The sequence below is a fragment of the Macaca nemestrina genome, chromosome 1 (assembly GCF_043159975.1).
Source record: "Macaca nemestrina isolate mMacNem1 chromosome 1, mMacNem.hap1, whole genome shotgun sequence".
Classification (NCBI taxonomy): domain Eukaryota; kingdom Metazoa; phylum Chordata; class Mammalia; order Primates; family Cercopithecidae; genus Macaca; species Macaca nemestrina.
The window spans coordinates 195,583,625-195,604,631 of record NC_092125.1 but is presented as its reverse complement, the minus strand read 5'-3'; the positions used below and the strand labels follow the sequence as shown (position 1 = coordinate 195,604,631).

The 21,007-nt window shown below is 49.6% G+C and overlaps 1 long non-coding RNA gene across 1 annotated transcript; it reads left to right on the top strand.

The window, feature by feature from the left end:
• Positions 1-1,803: 1,803 nt before the first annotated feature.
• LOC105494761 (uncharacterized) lies at positions 1,804-11,622 on the top strand. The gene is made up of 4 exons (XR_011609334.1): positions 1,804-3,276; positions 3,829-4,077; positions 10,504-10,640; positions 11,457-11,622. It is a non-coding gene; the product is annotated as an uncharacterized lncRNA (long non-coding RNA).
• The last annotated feature ends 9,385 nt before the right edge of the window (positions 11,623-21,007 follow it).

Here is a 21,007-nt window from a genome sequence, read left to right as displayed (position 1 = left end):
CCCCATATTGAATCCCAGTGCCACCCTCCATGAGCTGCTGATGCAGGACATACTGACATTTGACAAGGAATCCATTGGGGCCTCAGTTTCCCTTACTAGTAAAATAGGGATAATCACATCGACTCTATGGAGTGGTTTTGGGGATGAAGAGATGAAGTGTGTGCATGTAAAGTGGTTTGTGCAGTGCTGGGTAGGTAAGGCATCTGCGAGTGGTAGTTATTATTTAGGTTTAGGAAGCAAAAACTCAACCACATGCCCCAGTCTGGCCTTCTCTCCCATCCTTCCAAGAGACTCTACTGTTTGATCTGACCCAGGCTCAGATAGATACCCACCCATAGCTGTGGGCAGAAGTCACGGGCCATTTGTTCCCCTGCTTTTATTAGTTCACATTCTTCCCTAGAAAGGGCCCTTCTCTTCTTGTTCTGTTCTTTGTCTATTAGGCCTCCTCTCCCCTCCACTACCCCACCAAAGTGACAAAATGTGGGTCCTTGGTGGGGTGGGGGTCAGTGTTGGGACACAATGATGCAACAGCACTGAACATGTGCCACTATGACCCAGGTGTTATGCTAAGCTCTGCAGTTCAGCTCTCTGATTTAATCACCCGTTTTGTGCATTCATGGCAGGCAATTCTAGCCGAGCCCTGAATTCTCAGAAACAGTGTGGTGATCTATTAGTGATGTCTGTCATGGATGAAGCCATGGGAATATCATGATTCCATTTGCCTTCTCAGCTGGGAGCAGTTCGGAACATGTAGGAAGGACTCTGAGCTCCAGCTGGAGCTCAGAGGGGCTTCCTAGGGAGGTGATCTCTAAGCAGACATCTGTAGAATGAGTAAGAGGATAGTCAGTTGAAGAAGGATGGGCAAGGTGCTCTGGACAGGGAAATAGCATGGGTGTCAGATATGAACCACCATGTGGGCAGACAGGTATTACTGGGGCATAAAGCAGGAGGCAGGGAGAGATGGAAGGTGAAGCAGGCAAGAAAAGCAATGAATGGTACATGTAAAGCAGTTAAAATGAATAGTAAGTGCTCAATAAGCTGCAGCTGTCATATTATTATTGTTGTTGTTGTTACTGCAGAGTTTCAATAAATGTTTCTTGGCTGATCGGTAGAGGGCAAGGCCCATTAAGCACCTAGTGGATATTGCTCAGTAAATTCCTAGTTGACTTATTGGCAGCCTGATCAATAATCAATTGACTCTGGGAAAGTCCAGCCGTGGCAGGTGACAATATATCAGGTAAGTGGCAGTGCAAATACCCTGCCCCAAGTCCAAATTCAGGCAAACTTTGCATTTTACTTAGCCCTTCCTCTGGGGAAGTCCTCCTGGCTTGCTCCAGGCCCACCAGCAGTCTACTTAGGTTAGCCTCTGAGTCTGGTGACTTCTCTTTGTGGCACAGCCATGGCCTCTTGTCCATATCCTGGAGCTGTTGCCTTTCCCTTCCTAGCTGCAGATGGAGAGGTCAGCCGGGACCCCTTCTGAGGTTGCTGTTTTCTGACCCCTCTGCTCACTCTCCCAGGGGCTGCTTTGAGACTCAGACCTTGAGCTTCCCCTACCAGAGCTGGGGCAGACCCAGCCCTTCATTTTCTATACTGTGCTTATTTTGTTTTTTTTTTAGGACACAGGGTCTCACTCTGTTACCTAGGCTGGAGTGTAGTGGCATGATCATAGCTCATTGTAACCTTGAACTCTTGGGCGCAAGCGATCCTCCCACCTCAGCTTCCTGAGTACCTGGGACTATAGATGCATACCACCATGCCTGGCTAATTTTTAAAAAAAATTTTTTGTAGAGATGGGGTCTTGCCATGTTGCCCAGGCTGATCACAAACTCCCAGCCTCAAGCAATTCTCCTACCTCAACCTTTCAAAGTGTTGGGATTACAGGCATTAGCCACTACACCCAGCCTGCTTCCTTATTTTACAGGATGAAGGGTCTGTGCCACTCCCCTGACCCCAGGCTGTTCTGTACACAAGGAATTTCCACCCCTTCCCTCCACCCTCAGGGTGCCCATCCCTGCTCCTACCCTCCCCTGCATCCCTCAGAGCCTAATTGAAGAGACTCTGCCTGGTAGAGAAAATGAAAGCTTTATCTTCCCAGTCCATCCTGAAGTGTGTTAAGATGATGGATGAGTTTCCAGACCTGAATGCTCCTCCCAGTAGCATTAACAAAATTGCCTTTCAGGATCCCAACTTCCACGTCAAGATGGGCTGTGGTGGAGATGGGAGCCCCAAGCTTTGGCACTTGACGGTGAACATTAAAATCATTTTAATGCTGCATTTAGGATTTGCGTTCCCTGTGTGCGAGCCAGTCCCATTGCTGGCACCGGAATAAGATGAATGATGTTTGTTAAAAAGCTCTTTGGTACAGCCTGATTGACCACTAGGAACACTCAGCTTGGAGCGGGGTGCGTGGGCCCAGCTTCTGGGCCTGGATGGGACCGGTCAGAGATGCTGTCACTGTTAGCTCTATTGGGTCACAGCCAAGTCTTTTCCTTCAGGCCTCTCCCACCTCTCCCAGGCTACAATGTCAAGAGGTCAGAGATGTGTCATGGCTAAGAGAGTCCTGAGTTGGAATCCCACCTCTGAAACTAGGTTGCTGATGGAGGGGGGCAAACCCTTTCCCTGTTGGCTATCAGCATCCCCATCCGTGAAATAAGGGAATGGCTAGCTGTTAGGGGTTAAATGGTGTCCCCCTAAAATTCATATGTTGAAGTCCAACTTCTCTCCCCATCTCAGAATGTGAACTTTTTTGTAAATAGGGTCTTACAGAGGTGATCAAGTTAAAATGAGGTCATTAGGGTGGGCCCTAATCCAGTGTAATTGGCATCCTTATAAAAAGGGGAAATTTGTAGATAGACACGCATACCCTGTACACACACACCACATGGAGAACCCTACGTGAAGATAAAGGCAGGGATTGTGGTGATGTGTCTACAAGCCAAGGATTACCAAAGATTGCTAGCAAACCACCTAAAGCTAGGAAAGGGGCAAGGAACGGAGTCTTCCTCACAGCCCTCAGAAGGAACCAACGCTGGCAGTGCCTTGATCTCAAGTTTCCAGCCTGCAGAACTGTGAGACCCCATGTTTCTGTTGTTTAAGCCACTCAGTTTGTGGTGCTTTGTTAAGGCAGTCCCAGGAAATGAATATGCTAGCTGGAGCCCCGCCCACTCGGACACTCCCTGAGTCTATGAAGCTAGGATTCAGCCTGAGGGACCAGCTGGAATGAGTGAATCTGCTCTCTGCTGCTCCAGGAAACCTTGGAGGGTGGGAGCCAAGCAGGTAGGACCTTGGAGCTGAAGCCACTGGCTGTCTTTGTTCCCAAACCACAATGGTTAAAAAGGCCCAGGAGGAACTGCTGGTCCTTTGGGGACAGTTGGGTGGAGGAGGGGGCTGGTCCCAAGTATATGAGCCCAGGCGGAGCTCTGGTGCTGGGTTGAGGGCCACTCATTGCTCAGGGTTGGGGGTCTTGAACCCCCACCTGGAAACCCAGAGCAGAAAGCAGGGATGTCTGCCTCTGGGCACATGAGAGAAGATGCTTGTGTTGAGCTAATTTCAGCTTCTAGACTCTCCCAGGTCAACTTGCTTTTCTCCCAAATGAAAGTGTTTTTCATTGCATGGAAATGAATCCACTTAGTGTGTGTTATAGAAAAAGGAGACATTAGTGTGCATTATAGAAAAATAAAGTTCAAATTTATGCACACCTGAGTTTGTGGCCTGAAACAGACCCATTAATACTGACTGAGTACCCAGCACAGCCAGACACTTTCACTGCATTCTCTTCATCCTACTGACAATGCTATTTTTGCACATATTACTGTCTCCATTTTACAGAGGAGGAAACTGAGACACGGGGAAGTGATGTGTGACTCACAGTCACACAGTAAGTGCTTGGATTCGAACTCAAGGAGTCTGACCTCCTCACCCCCACCCCAGGCTGGGCCTGGCACCCAGTGACACAGAATCTTCTCATGAGAGGCTAAGCCCTGGGAGAAGTGGAAAAAGCTGGGGACCACAGAGCAATTGATGAAGAACGAGGAGCAATCCAGAGGCTGTGGAGGGTTAGTAACACTTGTGCTGGAGGTGAGATGTTGGTCGGGGAGGACTGGTGGGCCGTGGGCCGTGTTTATCTGTGGGGCCACCCTGTTTACCTGGTGGCTGAGCAGGGAGCATATCCTCTTTGGTTCCTGGGAGGTGGCTTGTGTGGGGACTGGAGATGGATCGGCCCAGGCGGGCGACTTCCCCGCCACCGCCCCTCCCCCACACAGCAGGTAGCACCAGGTGTATTTGGCAAAGCCTCCTGCGTGGGGAAGGCCAATCAGCCTGAGTGAGCTGGGCTGCGCTGGAGCTGGGGATTGCTGGGGATTGCTCTTGCAATCAGGGCATTTCACACAGCAAATTGTGGTCATTTAGGCCTCTCTCCGGCAAGCTTAATTTCAGGCCCAAGCACAGAGGATATTCAGAGACACAATGAGGTAATTTCACATTTTAAAGCAGAGAATGCAGCGTAAATTAGTAGAAAAATCATGACACTTATAAACCCCGTTCTAAAGATGTATTGTTCCCTTCTCTTCTGGGAGAAAAAAAAAATCAGCTTCTATTAAGATTGAATTAACCACTGGAGGAGAATTCCTCAGACGGCCCATTCATAAGGAGAAATCTATTTTAAACTTGGTGGAAAGGCTTTTGCGGCAAGTGTTAGGAAGAGAGTTCCTGAGAAGATGCAGGTGCTCTCGCAGCAGTCCCTGCACCTGGGCAGAGGGAGCAGGGCGCTCAGGCCTGAGCCCTCTCATGCCCACCCCAGGTTGGCCCCCTTTGGGTACAGCCTTGAGTGGTGTAAATGCTGAGGTCAGATGTCCCCTAGACAGTGATTTAAGTACAAATTGCTTATTTGGGAGTGAGGGAGGGGAGCAGGGAAGTGAGATGTCAGGGCTGGGGGACTGGGGGGGCCAGTAAAGAGTCCTGCATCAAGTCAGCCACGCCTGTGGGCAACCAGAGGCAGAGGGGACCATGCTTCTTAGAGTTAGCCTCCACGAGGGCTGGGGAGCTGGGCTGTTTATCACGCCCAATCCTAAAAGGCATCATGGAGGGCTGCTCCATAAATGTATTGGTTTTCATTTCTTGGCTTCCCTCATCTCTACCCTGAAGGTGGCAACGTGGGCTCCAGCAGCCAGAGATAGCCCTCTGCAAGGTTGTAGGGAGCCAGGCAGGTACAGCCTGGAGTGGTCAGTGTGACGGGATCTAGCGCATCCTACCTGGTTACTGGTATTCTCTCTGATTCCCAAACCCCATCCCAAGGCACTTCCTTGGGTTCTAGCACGTCTTTTTCTTTTCTTTTCTTTTTTTTTTTTTTGAGACAAAGCCTTGCTTTGTTCCCCAGGCTGGAGTGCAGTGGTACAATCTCGGCTCACTGCAACCTCCCCCTCCCAGTTTCAAGAGATTCCCTGCCTCAGCCTCCCGAGTAGCTGGGGCTACAGGCATGTGCCACCATGCCCAGCTAATTTTTGTATTTTTAGTAGAGAGGGGGTTTCGCCATGTTGGCCAGGCTGGTCTTGAACTCCTGGTCTCAAGTGATCACCCCACCTTAGCCTCCCAAAATTCTGGGATTACAGGCGTGAGCCACCACGCCTGGCCATCAAGCTCTTCTTTTATTCCAGACGGGCAGGTGCCATGTCAGCTTTCTGTGTCACAGAAGGGGCCATGCCAAAGAGATAAGCCCTATGTTCTAGTCCCAGTTCTTTGCCTGGCAAATTGTCAGCCTGAGCTCCTCCTGCCCTCTCTCTGGGTCACAATATCCCCAGGTATTTTGGGATGCCCTTCAAGGCTTTTCCTTGTTCTGAAATAATGGCTTCTATGGCAGGGGGAAGGTGACAATGTCAGTCTGATTCTGTCACCTCTCCCAGCACCCAGATCTGGCTCTTGGGCCTAGTAGGCCAGTGACACTTGCTGAATGGTGCTGGACTGTGGGGCTGCAAGGCCGAGCTCTGGCCAGACAGACTGACCACCTCCTGGTCTCCTGAGCCAGAGAGAAGCCATGGATACCACACCCATGAAGTGGCCCTACTAGCCCTGGATGTGCCCAGGCTGGGAGCCAGAATGTGCTGAGGAGAGATGGCCCCAGGCCATGGCCCAAACTTGGGGTCCAGGACATCAGGATCCCTTTTTACTTTTAAAATGACATCCATTTTAAGGCAAATCCATCTGAGAACTAGTGAATTGCCTCCACATGGCAAACATCTGAGCGTGAGACTAAACTCTGGGCTGTTTCCTCACTTTGGAGTATTCCCTGCCTCTGTTTTATCATGTGAGTTAAAATAAGACTTTTTAATCCACTGAACTTTTCATGCCAGAATATCCCTTGACTTTCCGTGCCCACCTCCCTCTTTATGATAAGTTTCCAGTTCATTTTTTCAGAGAAGTCAATTTCAATGTTGATCAAAAGGCTTTTTCAGAGATCCAGGTGACAGAGCCCATGAATTCAGTTCTCAAGGAAACACAGGGCCCCGGAGCTTGTCCCCACACCTAAAAGTGGGGTGGAGAGGCTGCCAGCTGTTCAGGGGGTGGATTTCTCCCCAACACCACCTGCGCCATCCATCCCCCAAGGCTGGCAGCCTCTCGGGGGCCTCATCCAGCCCCAAACGGTGGTGCCTCCAGCCCCCTTGACAGCCAGTGGTGGTGAAATGGCTGCTTCAAGATTTCAGCTTTCTACAAAGACAGAAATAATCAGGTTGACCAAAGGGGAAAAAAGGGAAAATTGAGCATTATGAGGGTGATAATTCAGAAAGTGTCAGCCTCAGAATAATTGAATCCGATGACATTTTGTGCTACAGGAAACAATAGCAGCTAGCCCGCTGCCCGTCTGATTCATGTCTGGTTCATGTTTAACAAAACAAGGGCAAGGGTCACGCAGCCACGAGCCCCATAAATAACCCGTTAATGGGATTTCCAAACAAGCTGTCCTCAAAGTGGCTTTCCGTCTCACTGAGAGAATATTAAAATGCAAATGGATTCGGGCTGTGTCTTCATAAACAACCGTGTTCATTTAACCTCCGACCTCCCCGCTTAACTGCCCATTCCAGCAATTTGTACAGGCTCCTCCACCACAGGCTCCTGTGGTAATTCAGGGAAAGTGCATTAAAGGAAAGGGTTACAATTTGCGATGCTCAGTTAATCACGCTATTGAGATGTTTATGGACAGAATCCCGCTCCTCCTCACACTTGTCTTGGGCCTTGTGTCCCACCCCCGCCCCCACCAACCCAAGCATGGCTGGTTGGTTCCTTTTGTTGAATCTGGTGCGGTGGGTGTGGCATGGCCCTGGAGGTGCGTAGGCTGTCTTCCCAGCTGACGGGGGTCCCCTCCTCGGGCCTCCACTCATCAGCCTGCTTCTCCTTGGCTGCTTGGGGTCTGGCCAGAGACCCTCAGTTAAATGCAGATGGTCTCAAGCCTTGTTCTCCTTTGTGAAATGGCCCAGGCTTGCCCTGGGCAGCCGCCCATCACTTGGTTTCTTCCCAGGAGCCCCTTTCTGTTCTCTCCAGAGCTGCCCTGACCCAGCCCTGGCATTGGCCTGGCAGCTCTTTGACGAGCGCCGTGACAGGCAGCTTGAGTGGATGTTTCCTCCCTTGGCCCTGGGCCTGCCTCCTGAGCCTTGAGCCTCCATCACTCTGACCGTGTGGAAAGATAAGACTTGCACAAAGAGAGTAAGGGGGATGTGAGCCAGGGGCCAGGGTGTGAGGTCTGATGCCCTGGCACGTTTCTGGAGAAGAGACAGGCACTGTGCTGGAGGAAGTGCTACATGGTCTTCTCCGTTGCCTGGACAGATCACACGGGCACCACCCTCTTCAGTTTACAGAAGGCTTTTTCACATAGATGATTTCACCAGATCCACTCAAGTCTGGCACCGGGCACCTGGTTGGGGTTCAATCTTAGAGATGAAGAAAGGTAAACTCAGAGAGGCTAAGTGATCTGTCTTGGGTCACCTAATGATTGGAAGGTGGGGTGGGCCTGCAGACTTGGCCTCACTCTGAGGCACAGATTTTCCGCACGTCTGGGAGAGGTCCCAATGTTCCATGGCTACTCTCTGAGGAGCAAAGAGAGTCTGTGAGCCTAGACTGGAGTCTTTATCCTCTCTTGGGCAGGAGGAGAGCAGAGGAGGTAAAGCCATGCTGGGGAGGACACGTGGGAGTTGGGGGCAGGTATCCGTGTCACTGGCCCCAGCTGGAGTAGTTGGCCTCCCTGTTCCGAATGGGGCCTCCCAATTCTAGTTGGCTTTTTGTGTTGTTCTTTGAGGCAAGCATTTCTCTCCTTTAGCTTTTTCTTCCCATTGCTTTATAAGGAAGGGCAGGGGAATGAATCTCCGATGATGTCTCCAGTTCGCTAATGCAGACATGGGCCTCTGGGGACCACCAAAATGAGAAATATCCAACTCCGCCTTGCTCCCCTGCTTGATAAACTCAGATAGACTTCCAGTTATAAATCTGTCTCAGGATGTGTAGAGGCTGGAACTGCAGAGGCCAGCCTGTTAAGGAGCTTGGCTGGGGCTATGGCCACTGGGCTTCTTGGGCCTGGCCTGCATGGAGGTCGCCCTCCCTCACCCTTCCTCCATCCCACCCCATCCTCTTCTCTATTTCTTTTTAAAATTTTTCTCTTCTCTGCCTCTCTCCCTCAGGCTCAGTACCTCCAGGGGTGGCAGAGAGGGTGGAGGGAGGGGGTCCCATGAGGGCCGGTCCTGCAGAGATCACCAACACCTGCTTGCATCTCCTGTCTGGTTTCTCTGCCACACTTTCCTTGGATGGATGGAATTTCTGTCTCTCTCTTCCCCTCCCAATTTTGTTTCTGTTTCTGCTTCTCTGTGTTCTCATCGTGTCTCTGAGATGCTCTCTTGGTTTGTACCTCCATCTCTTTCTGTTTTCTTTCTTTTGTGGGTCTTTCCCGTTCCTCCATGTCTGTCTCTCTCTGCCTCCCCCTGCCCCTCTCCAGTGAGGCTCCCTGGGTTCCGGCCAGGCGCATTCTCCTGACAGCTCTGTGCTGGCTTCTTTGTCTCCAGCTCACCCCATTCTCCACTCTCCTCTCACAGCGATTTATCTAAAATGCAAATTGAACCATGTCTTTCCCTGGCTTAAAATCCTTCAAGGCTCCCCACCAGACCCTGGCGGGATTCCTCCCCACCTTTCCAAGATCATCCCTCTTAATCCTCCAGGCTCCACTCTACTGTGTGTGTGTGGGTGTTTCTCTTTCTCTACACACATATGTACACACACACACACACACACACACACACACACACACGATGAGCATCTGGAGGGAGAGACACACACAGAGACATATAGACAAGGGAGATAGGGAGAGAGAGAAAGAGACAGAGAGACAGGAGGCGATCTTATGCTGGAAGAGAAATGGGTCCTTCAGCTCTCAGCTCTCCAGGTCACCCTTCCATGGCAAGGCCAGGTCATGTGTGCAGGGTACTTTCTACCTACCCAGATCGTCTGACACTGAATCCTGTGCTTCTAACCACCCTGGCAGCCTGACTGTTCTGGAGTAGGAAGTCCAGGTAGGAGGAAGTCTTGGGCAAAAAGAAGGATGACTTTCTGACTGTAGAAAGTGGGAGGAAAACGGGGGCATAGGGAGGCAGACACATTTACAGGTGGCTGCAGGATGTCGATGGCCTTGTGTCTCTGTGAAGTAGGAAGGGAGGTCGCCTGCTTGTGGGATGTGCAGGGCATTCAGTAAGGAGGGAGGACAGGTGAGGGCCTGGACAGGTCTCAGAGGGCCATGTGACAAGAAAACTCTGAGGGCCTGGTGGGCAGCAGAGGACTGCTGTTGATAAGCATGAACTTGCGGGTGGGTGAGTTCCTTCAGCAGCACAGATGCTGCAGCACACAAGGGGACCATTGGGTTGACCCAGGAGTGGGTTTTTTCTAAGGGTGTGATGGAAAGACAAGGGACAAAGGAACCAAAGCCACTGGCAAAGCATGGATGATGGGATAGACCATGGGACCTCGGTGGAATTGGGAGGAAAGGAAAGCCTGGAAGGGCAGATTGGGAAAACTCAGAGGGGAAGAAAAGTTGGCGGTTTTGTGGAGATCAAAGGACAGGTGCAGTGAAAATAAGAGGGTGGAGGGGCTGGAGGGCCCAGGGGCTCAGGTCCAAGAGTAGATAGATAGGTCACCCATTTCAGGGGTGTTGTGGCTCTAGGTAAAAGGGACTGTAAAAGGGTCATGGAGTGGCAGCTGAGACACAGTGCAGGGATATCACTAAAGGGCGACAAACCACCCAGAGACCTAGTGGCTGGAAACAACCATTTGCTATTGCTCCCATGTCTAGAGTCAGCTGGGAGGTCCTGCTGATCTTGGCCAGGCTTGGCTGATCTTGGCTGGGCTGGCTCATGTGTCTGAGGTCAGCTGGCATGGTTGGTCTCAGACAGCCTCACTCACATGGCTGGGGGTTGGTTGACTGGCCATTGGCTGGGTGTTGGAGATGACCAGGCATTGTGTGTCTGTCTCGTCATGCAGCTTAGGCCCAGATTGAGAATGTGCACAACATCACTTCTGCCTCTTTCCATTGGCCAAAGGGAGCATGGAGTCCTGTCCAAAATGAAGGGGACAAGAACTAATCTCCTCATCTTTATGGGAGAAACCACAAGGAAGAGGTATTTTCCAATCTACTGCAGTTAAGGCCACCTGAGAGTCCAGGGGATTGGAGAGACCATCAGCCCCAACACAGGTCCTCTAGGATGTAGACTGAGATCCAGGTGCTAAGGTCTTCAAAGAGGGAGGAGAGGTGACACAGAGCACTGAAGACAACAATATCAGGAATGGTAGAGGCCATTCGGGCCCTTAGAGGAGACAGTGTGTGTTTGTTTGTGTGTGTGTGCATGCATGTGTGTGCACATGTTGATGTGTGGTAGATGAAGAAGAAAGCCAACCTCTGATGAGGGTGCAGGGGTGGGCACAGTGACAACCTTGGGAAATAGTTCCTGGTACTTTGCAGATTCATAGCATTAGCAATTCAGTCCCTTTCTCCTGCCCCATTCCTCTGCTGGTAACTGACAGAAGGTCACGGCCCATCAAGATGCTGCCCAGGGGAAGGTTGCTACATCAGCTCTTTCTTATTGACCGGACTGTCTTCACTTTCTTTCACTCAACAAGTAATTATTGAGCATCAGTCATGTGCCAGGCTCTGTGTGAGGGACAGGAAAGAAGACACAGTCTCTGCCCTTGGGGAACTCAAAATTTAGACATTACAGCCAAGGTGTATCTACATACATGTGTATTCAGATGGCTGTGTGTGCATGTGTGCACATATACACACATACAATACTCCCAGCCCCCACAGATGATTTGTGAGTTAAAATATATAAATACATTTGCAAACTAAAAAAAAAAAACTTCAAAATCATCCTGATCATTTATCTTTCTGTTTAATCTCTGACAAGTTTGAGATTTTTCTTTTTTCTTTTTTTTAGAGATGGGGTCTCACCATATCGCCTAGTTCTGGTCTCAAACTCCTGGGCTCAAGAAATCTGTTCTCCTTGGCCTCTCAAAGTGCTGGGACTATAGGCATGAGCTACTGCACCCAGCTGAGATATTTCTAGAATAAAAAACTGTATTTTAAAAAGTAATCACAGATTCTATTCAATGGTTTATTTGAAATGTTCCATATTCAGGATGGCTCTTGAATATATTTCTATGAACAAAGGGATGCCAGGAACCCTCTTCCCCCAAAATAAAATATATGAAAATAACAATGCAGCAATAATAATAATAACTTCCTTGTGACACTCTGCAATTCCAAAAGCCCAATCATGCATGCTGTATCAGTTGTCCTGTAAATGGCATCTCAAGGTTGGCCTCAGAATCCATGGGAGGTTTATGAGACCAAGTGTGGATTAAGTCCTGCCCAAACTGGAGGGTAAGCTGGCAGGGTCTTGAAATGCTAGCCAACTTTGGAGGGTCAGGGTAAGCCCTTCTAAAGGAAAGAGATGCCTCCTCTGTTCCCCAGTCCTGTTGCCGCTCTCTGGGCAGGAGTTGGCTCTCAGCAAAGGGCTCTAGAGCTAGGGCCAGCACTGGGTTCCATGGCTCTCCTTGGCCAGAGTCACAGATGGACAAGATCTGGGAAGAGTCATTGAATCAAGGAATGGTGGAGCTGTAAGGAGTTTAGGAGCCTTAGTTACCATCTGTCAAATAGGGCTAGCATCACACCCGACTGCAGGGTTGCTGTGAAGTAGAGATACTGTGGGCTGGGATGGTGCTGGGGCAGGTGCTCTAAAAGGCTGTTGGTCCCCACTGCCCCCAAGTGAGATCTAGATGAAACCTGTGGCTCTACTCACCAAGTCCATGGCACCTTCTCTGGAGACTGTGGCTGGGTCTCTAACTACATGCTTTCCAGAGGTGCCAGAGTGCTCTAAGCTTCTTCTCAATCTATGTCCCAGGGAGCTGAAGATCATACCCAAAGGCATGCCCTGAGCCAACTCAGATGCAGAGAAACTTCATCCGTCTCCTTAGCCAACAATGTGTGATCTTATGCTTTGGGTTAGGTTAAGCGCTGTGCTGGAGATAGAGACAGATTGGTCATATTCCCTGCCTGCAGGAAGCTCACAGTTTGCTTGGGGAGACAGACAAGATTACAGGTGATCCCAATGCGGAGTGATACAAAACCAATCAGAGAAGGAAAGGAAATGGCCTCCTGGAGCAATCTGGGAGGGCTTCAGTTGCATAGGAATTCCCTGAGTGGCAAAAATGGGGAAAGGCAGGAGCTGCCTGTGCATAGGCAGGAGCATGTGAACAGGAGGTTATGTGAGGAGGCAGGGCAAGAAATGAGACCAGAAAAGTGGGCAAGGGTTAGCTGGCGTAGGGCCATGATGAGACTTGCTAAGCAGTCTAGGTTTTATCAGGGGGGCAACTGCAGCCATTGAATAGACTGTTAGAGAGCACCCAGTATATGCCATGCTAGGGCATGAGGCATATTTTATATGGCTGCTCTGCTACCCTACTGGCTGCATCAAAGTGTGAAAGATGCTGTTTTCCATTACCAAGTCACGTGACTATCAGGCATGCTCCACTAATCCTCATCTTTTTCCTGGTCCCTCACTCTCTCTGGTCTCTACCATCTTTTCTCAAGTCTCTTTATATATATATATATATGAAGAAACTTGAGCCTTGAGTCCTATATATATATGTCTTGTATTTTTAGTAAAGATGAGTCTCACCATGTTGGCCAGGCTGATCTCGAACTCCCAGCCTTAGGTGATCTGCCCACCTCAGCCTCCCAAAGTGTTGGGATTACAGGCGTGAGCCACCAGCCTCTTACCATCTCTTATAGCATCCTCAAGCCTCCTACATCCTTCAGGTCCAAGGATGGAATGATGCTCTGAGATGGCTATCATACCTATTATTTGATAACCACCAAGAACAAAATGTTAAATGATTTGTTGTATAAGCCACATCAAAAATCCTTTCTGGAGATGGCTCCATAAAAATCTCTGAGTCTGTTGCAGTGAGCTGAGATCTCACCACTGCACTCCAGCCTGGGTGACAGAGCAAGACTCCATCTCAAAACAAAACAAAACAAAACAAAGCTCTGAGTCTAAGTATCATGAAACCATTCTACGCACCAGGCCAGACACTGTAGAGACAGAGAGGAATGAGTGTGGTTCCTCTCAGGTAGCTTCCACTTAATGAGGGGGATGGACAAGGAAACCACTGATTTTATCCAGTGTTGCAGGAGTTTAATAAAGGTAGCAGAGGGAGACTGCTTTGTGGGGAGCCGCAGTAAGTAAGAGAACCCAGCCCAGCCTAGGGAGGAGGGGCATTTTAAGAAGGATCTTAGGTCAGGTTTCCTGGAGACAGACTCTGAGATGAAGATTTGTATGGGGGAGGTTTACAGGAGAGGGTTCTGGGAAGTCATGCCCATAAGAAGATGAGGGAGCACCCTGGCCCAGGAGAGGTTTAATTGCTAAGCAGTTGCACCAGAGGCCTCAGCCAGTCTCACAGGGAGTCCTGGAGCTGGGAAGGACAGAGTTGTCCAGAATTGAGGCAAGGGGCTAGGCCTATACACTATACCAACCAGTCACTGGATGTGGGTGCCCCAGGGATGGGGCATAACCATGAGGGAGGCAGCCAGTGCTCCTGCTCCCAGCAGCTGGGAATGAGCACCTTGGTCCTGAGAGGAGATCTGGGTAGCACACTACAGTATCCACTACAGAGGGCCTCCCAGAGAGCAAGGCCTACACCCAGACTTGAAGAAGGAGCAAGACTGCTTCTGATGAAATTGTTGTTCATGGTGGTGGTGGTGGTAGTGGGAACAGCATATGCAAGGCTCAGAGGCCTTATGTTTTGGGAAAAGAGCAAGTAATTTAATGTGGCTCAAGCCCAGAGCTCAGAGGAAGGTGGCAAAAGAAGGGACTGGGTAAGTAAACAGGGGGAAAAACCCCTGAAGGGCCCCATTTGACAAAACCAGGTCAGAATCTTCAACTTTGTCACACGGTGATGAGGAGCCTCAGAAGGGATATGATCTGATATGTCCTCTAGACTCACTCTGGCCGTTCATGAAGGGAGCAAGACAGATGGAGGGGAGCATCATTAGGCAGGTTTTGCAGTAAGTCCTGAACTTACTATAAGTATTGACAATATCGTGGAAAGAAGTAGAGGATTAGGAAACATTTAGGGGTTAGAACTGATCCAATTAGTGACTAATTAGATATAGGGGTCTCTCTTTTAACTCTGCATATATTAACTCATTTGTGGTTCACAGCAACTCCTGAGGTGGGGCCTATTAGCTTCATTTTGTAGATGAGGAAACTGAGGCTCAGAGAAGTTAAGTGACATGCTATGGTCACACAACCGGTAAATGGTAGAGCCTGGATCTAAACCCAAACATTCTTGCTCCCCAGTTTTCTGTAGGAGGAGGGGCATTTTGGGAAGCTTCTTTAGGTCAAGTTTCTAGGAGACAGATATCATCTATCTGTCAATCAGATGGATGATGGTACTATTTTAATGAGTTGAAGGACACAGGAAGAGACCTGGCTGGGGAGGACTATGGTGAATGATGACATTTGCTGCGATCGCTGTAAGTCACCTGAATAGAGATATTCAAAGGGCAATTGGCAACATTAGGTTTAAGTCAGCAGAGCACTGGCCAGAGTGAGAGATTAGGGGCCATAGCCTTTAGGTGACAAATGAAGCTGAACTCACTCAGGGAGAAGGCTTGGAGTGGGAAGAGAACACAGGTTGGAAATAAGAGGAATGTGGATAGTTCCAAGAAAGACAAAGGAAGAAATATCTGTCTAGGAAACCAAGAGGGACCAGCCAGAGATTTTGGAAGAAACTCAGAAGAGTTGTCATGGAAGCCAGAGGAGGAGAATGCTTTCGGAAGGTGAGAAGCGTCAGAGGCTGCAGGGGGGTCCTCTATGATAAGGACTAAAAACTGCTCCATTTACTGAGGCAGAGACTGGGCTGCCTCAAACACCCGCCGTCCTGGAGAAAACGGAAGACTGAAGCACAGGATCTCAACAGCAGCTTCCTCACTCTCTTGGTAGGAGAGGAAGTGGAAAGCATTCAAACAAAATCTCTCCTCGGAGATTGATTGGAGCAAGCACCCCGTTTATCATTTCCTCCGGGATTTCACTAGCACCTCTCTGCTGAGATAGGAATCTGAGACTTGTCATCCAAAGAGGGAAGACAGATCATGACAGCCTATCCTCTGAAACCTGTCTGCTGCCTTCACACCTGGAGAACCCCCGGAGGCAGGGGGCACCAGTGGGTGGGCGGGGGAGTGGCCCCCACGTGACTGCTCCCCTCAGCTCCTGCAGGCAAACACCTGGAGCCCTCCTAGCAGGCCCAGGGTTGTCCTGGGACAGAGCCCCACTCTGAAGCAGGGCTGTGTGACTGCACCATATCCAGTTCTGATGCAACGCCCTGCTCCTCCTGCAAATACCCGTGTCGCATGTGCACACGCACACACATATGCATACACATGCACACACAGCCCGGCTGCTGTAAACCATCACTCACGGTGCTGGGGAGGCCCCTGGAGTAGAGGAAAGTGTACTGGGTTGGAGCCACCTCTCATGCTTCATACCAGCTAAGTGACCTTGTGCCAGTTACTTCACCTCTTTGCATCTTCGTTTCCTCATTTGGTAAAACAAGGTTCCATTTTTTTTCTTTTGGAGTGCTTGATATACAATGACTATAGCAATAACAGTACTTATTAAGTGCTAGGGACTATGCAAAATCCTTTACACACATTTTCTCACCTTACCCTCTCCATAACTCCGTAAGGTAGGTTCTCTTATTATTGCCATCTTAAATAGAGGGAAACTGAGTCTGCAGAGGGCAAATAACTTTTGCTGAAAACCTCATGGCTTGTAAATGGCAGAGCAGGGATTTGAACCCAGGCAGTTGGATCCTGAGTTCTTAGCCCTTTCTTTCCCTCTGATTTTTTCTTTCCAATCCAGTCCTCACATGCAGTCAGAGGCATCTCCTTATATTACCTATGATGTTACTCCCAAGCCTAAAGCAAGCATTGGCTTTCCTTAGCTGTACATTAAAAGCCAAATGCCTTCACTGGACCTTCGAGGCCTCACTTGTAATCCTCCCTCAAACGGGTCTCAGACCCTAGCCTCTGGCCAGCTGTGCTGTTCAGCAAACATGCTGTGTGTGTTCACATCTAGGACAAAGGTGGGGGGTCCTGGAGGCCAGGGCTCACATTCTCGTCTCTGAGCACCTCCTCCAACTCCTGCATCTCCTCTTCTACTCCTGTTCCTTCCCCTATCCTAATTTGTAACAAATGTTTGTGCAATAAAAAGCTAACCAAGGGAATAGCAATAGCAGTGGGAATACCAGGAAAAATTAAACAGGGAGATCGCAAGCCCCGACTGAGGGCCAGCTATGTGTGTGACTTTGTGGTTGGCTCTGTGGGGCAACAGCAAACTAAGGCATCAGTCTCTATTCTTAAGGAGATGACTGTCTACATGACACGCAGGACACAAGGAGGTGCTGACAAGCGCAGCCTTGCTGCTAGCAGGGGTTGTAGCCAAACAAGAAAGCAAGGAGAAATCAGGGCAGACTTCCTGGGGGAGATGGCATTGGCACTGAGACTTAGAGGGCTGGGATAGGAGAGGGCATTCTGAGACAGGGGAGAGAGGTGTACATTAAAGTGCTTCAGTGTCCCCTAGGTATCTCCTCACCCACACCTCATGTGCATGGCAGCCACGGCTCCATATCCCCCCACCAACTCTGCCAACCCCAGCAGTGTCACCTCCCACCATTCCAGCAGGTGAGCCTTCCTTTAGTTTCCTCATCCTGTCTTGTTCCCTCGATGGCAGCTCTCTTGCCTGGCTGGCTCTCAGTGATGCTTCCGTCTCATCTTAAACACCACTTCCCCTGGTACTAGGTTGTCTGGGCACCCTGCTTGCTGTTTTTGCTGCGTCTTCTGCTTTCCCAGCATGACACTTGCCAGCCTCACCGGTGATGGCTTAGTTCATTGGCCCCACTAGTTGGTGAACATGGGGAGGCCAGGATCTGTGTTTATCCTACCACTGTCTCCCCCAGCACCTGCACACAGTAGGTGCTCCATAAATGTCTGCAGAATTAATGACGAAGTGCTTAATAAATACTTCTAGGCTTCTTCTTATCACTGTCTTGAACACCGTGGTCACCATGTCCTCCTCTGCCATTGTCCCTTGCCCTGGTCTTCTGGGTCCTGGTTCTAACTCCAGTCCAAGAGTGAAGAGTTGTGCCCGGGCAGGCCTCAGGGATGCTAGCGCTGTCTTGAGAACAGTGCTGTGAAAGCCACAATGGGCCTGATCTGGAGCGCTTGTCCCTGCTAATTATTACGGACAAGCCTCCTTATTGAACCTCGTCCTCTTATTGACATTCGGATGCATGAGCCGAGGCTGTTGTTTTAAACGCACTCATTAGCCACACAAATCAGTCCTGTTGACAGAGCGCCTTTGAATTAAGCATCTCGCCATAGTCATTGGACAAGGAGCAATTTATAATGCCATTAGCAACGCTTTCGAAGGTTACAGGCATCAAAAATTGTTCAGCCGTAATTATTCTTAATGGATACAAGGAATAAACTGACGCAGGACAGCTTTTTCATTAGCCTTCAATCAAGGCTGATGGCTTTGAGAAATGTACAGTAAGTGCGTTTTGGGGAGAAATAATGATGTTACAGCACCTTTCCCAGGAAAATGCTCTGGGTACACAGCTTAACTTTTAATGGCCTTAATTTGACATAATTAAAAAAAATTTGAATTTGTTTTTGAAGATCTTGAAATAAATTATTTGGTTCCCATTTTTAACCCTTTGGGGAACTGGTGCTAAATAGCAGTCAGGGAGTAAGGGGGCCAGTCTCTGCGAATGAAGGTACTATTTAAGCAGTTGGGGTTTGCAGGGCAGAGGTCACAGAAAGCCCACCTGGACTGCAAGCTAGAGAACTGCCCCTCTACCCCAGGGTTTCCAAGTGACCGTGGGAGAAAGGATTGGTTTTCTGAGTAACCAGGCTCAGACAGTTTATTCCTGTGGAGTTGTTTGCACCATCTAGGAAGTGGGGCCCATATGAGGAGGGAGAAAGAAATCCTGTGCCCTGAGATAGGGTGGGCAACAGACATGCAGAACTGGGAATAAACCCTGGTCCTGTGCTGTGGGACCCCAGGCAAGTGATTGCATCTCTCTGAGCCTCAGTTTCTTCATCTGTGAAATGAGGATGACAATTCCTACATCTTGGGGCCATGGTGAGAGTTTGATGAGATGAACGATATGAAAGCCACTAGCCAGTGCCTGGCACACAGTAGGTGCTCAATGAATGTTCATTCCTGAGGTCAGGGACTTGATCCACCTCACCATGGTAGTTCCCACTGACCAAGGCTAGGGCATGTAACAATGCTGGAAATGTAATAATATGGGGTCAATTATGTTTTCTAGAACTTGTCTCAGGGAGGACACTGGGTATGGCTGAACAGGAGCTGCTTGGGAGTGAGGGGCAGGGATAAGGTATCTCCTTGCACTGCCATTCCCCCTGCCTGAAACCAAAGGAAAAATAGGTGGCTTCTAAACTTCCCTCTAAGGAGAGTGGGTTAGCTGAATCCAGGGCTTTTGCTTTGCTAAATGAGGGCATGCAAGTTTGGGGTGGAGTGTAATTGCTGGGATAATGAACATGACACAAATTAGGAGAGGCCACACATCTGCTTTCTCTACCTTTCATCAGGCGGGGTTCAATTTATCCTCAAAATAAATAATGAGCAAATCCTTTAAGTCTATCAGATTGAAGGTGGTTCAAAATATAACCTTCCTGGAGCACTCATGTGTCTAGTCTAGGCCTGATTGTACCAAGAAGGTACCCACACAGTCACATTGAGTGACTAGCATCCAGTAGGCCTTAACAGTGTCTCCTGGGGCTTGTTGGCAGTGGCAGACACAGTGGAGCAGCCTGGTGCCAGGCCAACAGAACTGGCATCTAGCCTTGTCCCTGCCACTGCCCACCATGTGACCTTGGACACAATGCCTCTTCCCTCTGCATCTCAGATTCCTTATCTGGAAATGACAGAGCAGCTGGAAGTCACTACTTCAGACACCAGGAAAATTTAAACCGTCGGGGTATATTCTCCCTCAAGCCTGCCTAAGAGCAGATGAAAGCCAAGACAAAGGCTTAGGAGAGTTTTTTGGTGAAATATTGTAAATAAGAAACATTCTGTCTATTGGTTTGGTGCTTTCTGTGGCTTGGGAGATGCAGCCACTGTTGCACTCTAGTAGGTTGTGGGACGTCTGTGCTTAGCAGAACTTTATCTTGGGCTCTACTCGTGAACAGGCTTGGGGCCAAACACTGAAACAGTGCCTGGGAAGATCTGGGTTCTACTCCAAGTTTGGTCAACTAATCTCTTGGGACTTCAGTTTCCTTATCTTTGCAACCTATGGAATTTGGACTTAACCTTGTTTATCTTTTCCTTCCTCCCTCTCCTCCTCTCCCTTTCCCTTCCTTTCCTTCTCCCTTCTTTCCCTCCACTCCTTTTCTCTCCCCTTCTTCCCCTCCTCCTCTCTTTTCCCTCCCTCTCTTTCTTTCCTTCGTCTTTTTTTCCCTCCTTCCCCCCTTCCTACCTTCCAAACCCAATTTTCAAGAGTCATCTTACACAGGTGCCAAATATATGAAATAAAGATGGAGCTCTTCTGCTTGAAATGTGGTGGAGTTCCCAGAGTCTACCCACGTGGCTTCCCTCTAAGGTTTCTCTACAGACCCACAAGGCTCCTCAGAGCATGGCTGACCCCTCATGAGATGGCTCTGTCCTTCCTTTGAGGTCTCATCTCCTGCTGTCTCCTCTTGCCCTCCTCCTCCCTAACACTGGCCAACCTGCCATTTCCCAACTGTGCCAAGTCCTGTCACTCTTCTCTGCCTTGCTGAAGCTGTGCCCTCTTCCTGGGATGCTCTTGCCTTTTTCTGTGACTGGAAGACTCCAGCTTATACCTTCAAGCTGACTTCTCAGGAAGCCTCACCCAAGAGCCCTATGCAGAACAAATCTCTCACCCATCTTGGCCCCTACAGGACTTTATTAACCAACTGGCAATGGATAGCTCAGAGGGTGTTTTAGCTAATGAGTCACATGTCTTTCTTCCTGGACAAACTACAAATGCCTTATGGGCACCTGACTGAGCTTTATGCCCAGGACTTGGCATTAACAGCACCTGCTGGGAGGTGCCCACACAACATAGGACTTGGTGCACCTCGGAAGCCCTGCCATTCTGGGATCTGGCACACCATCGGTGTCTACCTAGCATAGGTGCTGGTGTATGCAGGTGACACCCAGCCTAGGGCATGGCACACAGCGGGAGCTTGCCCAGAGCAGGGCCTGGCTCTTGGGTGCTCAGGACATGGTTTGCTGAATGGAATTTTAGTGGAATGGAAGCCCAGTTCTGGGAGAGCAGCTGGCTTCTCCCCAGTCAGAGTAGGCGGTGCTTTCCCTCCCTTCACCCCGGTGGAAAAAGCAAATGTGATCCCCTCTCAAAGGCAGGAGCAGACAGG